The sequence below is a fragment of the Triticum dicoccoides genome, chromosome 6A, assembly GCF_002162155.2.
Source record: "Triticum dicoccoides isolate Atlit2015 ecotype Zavitan chromosome 6A, WEW_v2.0, whole genome shotgun sequence".
In the NCBI taxonomy this organism is placed as follows: Eukaryota; Viridiplantae; Streptophyta; class Magnoliopsida; order Poales; family Poaceae; genus Triticum; species Triticum dicoccoides.
In genome coordinates, this window is record NC_041390.1 from 105,684,627 (window position 1) to 105,693,336 (window position 8,710).

The 8,710-nt window shown below is 50.4% G+C and overlaps 1 long non-coding RNA gene across 1 annotated transcript; it reads left to right on the forward strand.

The window, feature by feature from the left end:
• Nucleotides 1-7,352: 7,352 nt before the first annotated feature.
• LOC119315332 lies at nt 7,353-8,710 on the forward strand. The gene is made up of 4 exons (XR_005152713.1): nt 7,353-7,424; nt 7,572-7,676; nt 7,773-7,843; nt 8,680-8,710. It is a non-coding gene; the product is annotated as an uncharacterized LOC119315332 (long non-coding RNA).

Genomic DNA, 8,710 nt, shown 5'->3' on the forward strand with positions numbered 1-8,710 from the left:
CTGCAGCTAAGTCCCCGAGTGAGAGGATTGCTCGCCACTCGGCGTGATTTTTTAAACTTAGGCGAGCACAGGGCTGCAGCTAAGCCCCCGAGTGAAAGGTTTGCTCTTCACTCGGTAGGATTTTTACAAACTTAGGCGAGTGCTTGCACTGCAGCTAAGCCTCCGAGTGAGAGGGTTGCTCTTCACTCGGTAGGGTTTTTGTAACTTAGGCGAGTCCTTGGACTGCAGCTAAGCCCCCGAGTGAGAGGTTTGCTCTTCACTCGGTAGGATTTTTATAACTTAGGCGAGTGCTTGGACTGCAGCTAAGCCCCCGAGTGAGAGGTTTGCTCTCCACTCGGTAGGATTTTGACAAACTTAGGCGAGTCCTTGGACTGCAGCTAAGCCTCCGAGTGGAAGTCTGGCTTACCGCTCGGTAGGATTTTGATAACTTAGGCGAAACGGATTCGCATCTAAGCCTCCGAGTGGGAGTCTGGCTCACCACTCGGTAGGATTTTTACAAACTTAGGCGAAACGGATTCGCGGCTAAGTCACCCACTGAGGGGGAATTTTATTGGACAAAAATAAAAATGATAGAAATTATGGAGGAACTATGACACTATTATTTTGAGGTCCATGAACTACAGAAGTACTTTATTGCAACTCATCCGAGTGATAAAACTTAAGTATAAAATGGGCGGAGTAGTTCCGCGTTCCAAGCTCGGGGCTCGTCGATATTATGCTCGACGTTGTAAAGACGGTACGCCCCGTTGTGGAGAACCTTGGTGACGATGAAGGGACCTTCCCAAGAAGGAGCAAGCTTGTGTGGTTTGTGCTGATCCACTCGGAGAACTAAATCTCCTTCCTGGAAGGCTCGACCTCTCACATTTCTGGCGTGGAAACGACGCAAATCTTGTTGGTAGATGGTCGACCGGATCAGAGCCATCTCCCTTTCTTCCTCTAAAAGGTCGACTGCGTCCTGCCGCACTTGTTCAGCCTCTGCTTCGTTGTAGATTTCAACTCGAGGAGCATTGTGGAGAAGATCACTCGGCAAGACTGCTTCAGCTCCGTAGACCAAGAAGAATGGAGTTCTTCCGGTCGACCGATTAGGTGTGGTCCGCAGCCCCCAAAGCACTGAGGGAAGTTCGTCGACCCAAGCTCCAGCCGCGTGTTTGAGATCACGCATCAGTCGGGGCTTCAATCCCTTAAGAATCAGTCCATTAGCTCGCTCTGCTTGTCCATTCGACTGCGGATGGGCGACTGAAGCGTAGTCGACCCGTGTGCCTTGGGAGTTACAGAAATCTCTGAATTCCTCCGAGTCAAAGTTTGACCCATTATCCGTAATGATGCTGTGCGGGACTCCATATCTGAATATTAGTTCCCTGATGAAGCTAACAGCAGTACCGGTGTCAAGGTTCTTGATTGGTTTAGCCTCGATCCACTTGGTGAACTTGTCGACTGCCACCAGTACATGCGTGAAGCCGCTTCGTCCTGTTCTCAAAGGACCGACCATGTCCAATCCCCATACTGCGAAAGGCCAGACGAGTGGGATGGTCTTCAGAGCCGACGCAGGCTTGTGCGACATATCCGAGTAGAACTGACATCCCTCGCACTTATCCACTATCTCTTTTGCCATCTCATTCGCCTTTGGCCAGTAAAATCCGGCTCGGTATGCTTTGGCCACGATGGTCCGAGAGGACGCATGATGACCACAGGTCCCCGAGTGGATATCATTGAGGATGAGTCGACCTTCTTCTGGTGTTATGCACTTCTGACCAACTCCAGTCGCGCTTTCTCTGTATAATTGTCCTTTGATTACGGTAAAGGCCTTAGATCGACGGACGATCTATCGAGCCTCTTCCTCATCCTCCGGAAGCTCTTTTCTCAGGATATACGCGACATATGGAACTGTCCAGTCGGGAATGACCACCAAGACCTCCATGATCAAGTCGACCACCGCTGGGACTTCAATCTCAGTCGGATCTGTGGCACTCTTGGGCTGTGGAGTTTCTTCGGTGAAAGGATCTTCTTTGACTGACGGAGTGTGTATATGCTCCAAGAACACACCACTCGAAATGGTTTCTCTCTTGGAACCTATCTTTGCTAGATCATCAGCTGCTTGATTTTTCAGTCGGGGTATATGATGGAGCTCCAACCCCTCAAACTTCTTTTCCAGCTTCCTCACTGCACTGCAGTATCCAGTCATGGCTGGGCTTCTCACGTCCCACTCCTTCATCACCTGGTTGACCACTAAATCCGAGTCGCCATAGACCATCAAGCGACGGACGCCGAGTGAAATGGCCATGCGCAACCCATATAAGAGGGCCTCATATTCTGCCTCATTGTTGGAGGAATCAAAGTGAATCTGGAGCACATATCTGAGCTTATCTCCTCTGGGGGAAACCAGGACAACCCCAGCACCGGAACCATTCAATATCTTAGAGCCATCAAAGAACATGGTCCAATGCTCCGAGTGAACTTCAGTCGGCTGCTGCTGTTCAATCCACTCGGCGAGGAAATCTGCTATTGCCTGGGACTTAATGGCTTTCTTTGCCTCAAACTTGATATCAAGGGGAAGAAGTTCAATTGCCCATTTGGCCACTCGACCAGTTGCATCTCTGTTGTGCAAAATCTCTGATAGTGGAGCGTCGCTGATGACTGTGATGGAATGATCAGAAAAATAATGAGCAACCTTCTTTGTGGTCATGTATATTCCATACACAAGCTTCTGATAATGAGGATATCTCTGCTTGGATGGAGTCAAGACTTCAGACAAATAATACACTGGGCGCTGAACTTTGAGAGCTTTTCCTTCTTCTTCCCGCTCGACCGTAAGCACAGTACTGACGACTTGTCCTGTGGCTGCGATATAGAGCAACAGAGGCTCTTTGCTGATTGGAGCAGCAAGCACCGGCTGGGTGGAGAGCAGAGCTTTTAGCTCGGCAAATGCTGCATCAGCTTCTGGAGTCCACTCGAACTTGTCTGTCTTCTTCATCAGTCGGTAAAGAGGCAATGCCTTTTCACCGAGTCGTGAGATGAATCGACTTAATGCGGCCAAGCATCCAGTAAGCTTCTGGACATCGTGCACTCGCACAGGGCGTTTCATTCGGAGAATAGTGCCAATCTTCTCTGGGTTAGCATCGATTCCCCGTTCGGAAACGAGAAAACCGAGTAACTTGCCACCAGGAACTCCAAATGTGCACTTTGATGGATTGAGCTTGATATCATATCTTCTGAGGTTGGCAAATGTTTCGGCGAGATCAGCGAGCAGGTCGGAACCTTTTCGTGACTTGACAACGATATCATCCATATATGCTTCCACATTCCGACTGATTTGAGTGAGTAGACACTTCTGAATCATTCGCATAAATGTGGCTCCGGCATTCTTGAGGCCGAATGGCATGGTGATATAGCAGAAGCACCCGAATGGAGTGATGAAAGTTGTTTTTACCTCGTCGGGTCCGTACAGACGGATCTGGTGGTACCCGGAGTAGGCATCTAAAAAAGATAGCCTCTCGCATCCCGCGGTCGAGTCAACAATTTGATCTATGCGAGGGAGAGGAAAATGATCTTTCGGGCAGGCCCGGTTGATGTGCTTGAAATCAATGCACATTCGGAGCGACTTGTCCTTCTTAGGAACCATGACGACATTAGCGAGCCACTCGGAGTGGTATATCTCTCGGATAAATCCTGCCGCCAATAGTCGAGCCACTTCTTCACCAATGGCTTTTCTCTTCTGGACGGCGGACCGCCGAAGATGCTCTTTGACTGGTTTTGCAGATGAGTCGACTCTTAGGCGATGCTCAGCCAGTCCCCTGGGAACACCTGGCATGTCAGCGGGCTTCCATGCAAAAATGTCCCAGTTCTCACGGAGGAACTGGATGAGCGCTTCTTCCTATTTTGGGTCGAGTGTTGTGGAGATGCGGGTCGGAGCTGCATCGGGGTCGGTCGGGTGAATGTGAACAGGCTTCGTCTCACCGGACGACTGAAATGCAGACTCTGTGGCGGGTTTCTTGGATCGCAGCAAGTCACTCGGATCTGCATTTTGCTTGTATTCTTCGAACTCGACCGCTGTCACCTGGGAATCGGCAATCTTTGAGCCCTTCTGAAAGCACTCTTATGCCTTTTTCCGATCACCGGTGACAGTGATCACTCCTTTGGGGCCGGGCATCTTCAATTTGAGGTACACGTAACATGGTCGAGCCATGAACCGTGCGTAAGCTGGTCTCCCCAAAATGGCATGATATGCACTCTGAAAATCCACGACCTCAAACGTCAACTTTTCTTTGCGAAAATGTTTCGAATCACCAAACACCACGTCCAAAGCTATTTGGCCGAGTGACTCGGCTTTCTTCCCTGCTATAACTCCATGAAAGCTCATGTTACTAGTGCTCAGTCGGGACATCGGAATGCCCATTCCTTTCAGTGTGTCTGCATACAACAAATTCAGCCCGCTTCCACCATCCATCAGCACTTTTGTCAGTCGAGTGCCTTCGACAACTGGATCGACCACCAAAGCTTGCCTCCCAGGGGTGGCAATATGAGTCGGGTGATCAGATTGGTCGAATGTGATGGGTATTTGAGACCATTTCAGATAATTTGCTTTTGCTGGGGCAACCATGTTCACCTCTCGGTTAATGACTTTCAGTCGACTCCTGCTTTCCACATCTGCAAAGATCATCAGAGTGGAGTTGATATCCGGATATCCTTCCTCACTGTCCTCCTTGTCTTCGGCCTTGTCCGACTCCTTCTCCTTGTCCTTAGACTGTTTTCCCTGAAACTGCTGGATCAGGAGTCGACATTGGCGAGTGGTGTGCTTCGGGTAGATGATATTCCCCTCTTCGTCTTTCTTCGTGTGGATGTGACATGGTCGCTTGCAAGTCCCTTCAAACGTTCTGACGAACACTCGGGACAGATCTTCCCAAGTGTAAATGCTGCTAGGAGGTAATTGAGTCAACCATGCCCTGGCAGAACCTTCCAACATGAGGGGCAAATGCTTCATGGCCACCTCGTCGTTCCCACCACCAATCTGAACTGCCACTCGGTAGTCTTCAAGCCAAGTTTCAGGCTTAGACTCACCAGTGAACTTGCTGACTCCTGTTGCCAACCTGAAATTGGGGGGGATAATTGCGGCTCTGATAGCTCTGCTGAAACATTCAGGACCAGAAACATGTACTCGACTGCTCGTGGGTACATCTCTGTCGAGTGCGCCTCGATGGGCTCTGTTCCGGTCGACCAACCCTTGCACGATAATGGATCGCGCGTCGAAGCCTGGCTCTCTGGGGTCAGCTGGAACCCTACGCCCTGTACTGTACTGACGCCTATCATCTGGCTGCCGAGGAGCGTAAGACCCACCCCTCGGAGGGGAATAGGGCACTCGACGCCTATCATCTCGGTCGAGTCTGTCGCCATATTGATCTCGCCGATTCTCACGCCCTTCGCGCCGCGGAGGCGATCTGGGGCTGTGAGCCGACTGAATCGTATTCACAGTGACAGATCGACTGTGAATTCTGTTGCGCGACTGAGACACGGCTGAATTCTGATCTCCTGCTGCCCGGAGCAGATCCCTGATCTGCAGCAAACCTCTGCCAGCTTCCGACTGCGAAGGCTGAATGGACTCTGCTATACGGGTCGCAGCTGCTAAATTCTGAATTGGGGTTCGATATACCTGAGTCGGCGGGAAGAGTTGACGTCGACTGGTGTCGGGAACTCGTTGCCGCGCGCGCTCGTTGAGTGCTCGCTGAAGGTTCTCCAGTCGAGTGCGCTCGGCCAGATTGGACAGACGCGCCTCCTCCAAGGCGCGAGCCTCGGGGGTTTCTCCTGCGATGGGAATACGCAGGGGATCCTCGTTCCTGCGGCGAAGCTCTTCTCTTTGCAGAGAGTCGAGTGGCTCGGGCTGGTACTCTTCGTGGCCTCGTGCGGGTTCGCCTCCGTCACCTGCTCCATCATCACGGGCGAAGCTAGGGGGACTGCGGGGCCCGTCGACCATCAAGATTTCCGCCGCTGGATCACTGCTATCGCACTCGGATGCAGTCTCTACGGAGCCAATCGACAGATCGAACAAGCCGTAGAGAGATTCGTCGGGCTCGATTGCCGCAACTTGGATGGTGGCCGACTGGCGAGCCACCGCGTGCCTCACCCATCGCTGAAGCCTCGACCGGCCCGAGCGCTTGCGCTGGCGGGAGACCGGGAGGGTGGACGATGGAGGAGTCGTCCAATACGGGGTCGACGGTTGCCGCAGCAGAACGCCGCGGACACATGCGCGAAAATGCGTCGCACCGCGGACGGGGAGCGCATCAACGTCGAGTGGAGCCTCCTGGAGCCAGGTGGAGTCGTCGGCGATGAAGGTGAGAGTGCCGAGACAGATCTCTCGACCCTCGACCAAAACTCCAGCAGCCACCATGATGAAAGTACTCGGAAGAATCGCAACTTCTCCACAAAATCGCTAAAACACCTGCCCCACGGTGGGCGCCAACTGTCGTGGTTCTAAGCCTGACAGTAGAGTGGGGGGTAGGTGTGGAGAGGCAAGGTCCTAGCTATGGAGAGGTTGTAAACACAAGGGATGTACGAGTTCAGGCCCTTCTCGGGAGAAGTAATAGCCCTACGTCTCGGAGCCCGGAGGCGGTCGAGTGGATTATTAGTATATGAGTTACAAGGTGCCGAACCCCTCTACCTGTGGAGGGGGGCGGCTTATATAGAGTGCGCCGGGACCCCAGTCAGCCCACGTAGGAGAGGGTTTAAGGTGAGTTAAGTCCGGGGCGTTACTGATAACGTCCCACATAAAGTGTCTTTACTACCATAAAGTCTACTTAATTACAGGCCGTTGCAGTGCAGAGTGCCTCTTGACCTTCTGGTGGTCGAGTGAGTCTTCATGGTCGAGTCCTTCAAGTCAGTCGAGTGAGTCCCTCGTTGGTCGACTGGAAGGCGACCTCTTCTAAGGGTGTCCTTGGGTAAGGTACTTAGATCAGGTCCATGACCCTACCCTAGGTACATGACCCCATCAAGCACCACCACGAGGCCAAGAAGACTGGAGAGAAGATACAAGCGACGGGAGCAGCAGCACCGAGGCCGAGCGGGAGTGAACCACCTCCACCGCCGTCGTGCGGGAGGCTCGCGCCTCCGGCACCGTCGCGGTAGCCGTTCGGACACGGCAGCGGGGCATACCAGGCCACCCCTGGCCCGGCCAGGTCCGAAATGGGCCTGCTAAGCCCCGCCGGCCACGCTGCAGCAGGCTGGCGTCAGCGCCATCACGTGGCATGCCTTTTTAGCATCATCTTCTATCATGTTGTATTATTGCGTACTGCCTAACAATTTTTTGCCAAAGGGGGCAGATGGCATAGGAGAGATCTACAACCAGTTTTCCTCAGGTTCTTCTGCTAACAACAAGCCTGCACAACAACATGCTCGCGCACACCGCAACCATAGAGATATACCGCGACACATACCAGGTCAGTGACTGACATATCATCTATTTCACCTTTCATATGCATCCTCTTCTTCCTCGTCCCCCTTTTCAGGGCGATCAGAAGGGCAAGATCGGCATTTTTATATTTTCCATTACAGTTGGTCATAAAATTTTTACTTTGTTTTGCCAGGAGAGTTGTGCTTCATGTAGCTATTACAGCAGGATAATTGTATGCTTGCGTTGAAGAAGAGGTTATACCAACCGAGGCCAAGTGCACTGAACTTACCCATGCCTCGTATGGATGGCTATTCTAAATTGGATAACCTTGTTTCTAGATTTCTCTTCATTTCCTGATTTTGTTAATTTTCAACTATTTCACATTGCCATGCAGGTTTGGGGCTCAAATGTGGAGACCTCTCCTCTAGGGGACAACATCACAATGTATTTTCATAGAATACTTATGTAGGTCTTCTCCTCTCGGAACTATTAACATTCTTTGTTCTTCAAATGAGTTTTCATATGCTTGAGGTTGTGGGAAGAAAACATACTGTAATATCTGAAAGATATGTAAATAGTTCAAGTAATTCAAAGATATCACACATACAGATATGATGTATACAACTCTATTATGAAATATACATTTTGACTTGTGAGTAGAGTCCTTTCTTTAGTCAATTAGACATGGACATCAAATAACTAAGTGAAATTAGCATGACCATGTATCAGTTAGCACGTGGATTGATGAAGTGGGGGTATGGTGGCACATGTTTGTTCGTATGTACATGTTGGGTTCAGGGAGGGAAGGTTTCTTCATTTAAGATGGTTCCTTTCTTTTCTTTCATAAATCTCTCTTGTTTTCATATTTGTGTATATTTTCCATCATCAAAACAGGCTTCACAAGATTTCATGGCTAATGGAGTTGCATGCTGTAAAAGTCAGCCGAAGTACAGATTGTACTCTCTTTCTTAGTCTTGTTTCGTGTGGAATTACAGAGACCGGTCGGTGCAGATGTGGCTTATAAAGTTTCATACTTCAAATCCAGTACTTCATAAAAATATTCAAAGTGTGCATAGGTTCATTGTTCTGTGTTGTATTCCTGGACTTTGTGTGGTACGAGCTGCTGAATTTTTTTGGTTTTTGGTTTGGCTGTACCTGCAGAAATTTTGGCATGTTTAGCACTTTAGTTATGCTTCTTGAGTAGCATTGGAATGGTTCTCAGACTACGTTCTCTTGTGATAGCTTTAGCGATGATGGAAATTGGAGTGCAGCTTGATTATTGACAACTCATTCTATGACAGGATTGGCAAGAAAGGCGGCAGCTGACGAAAG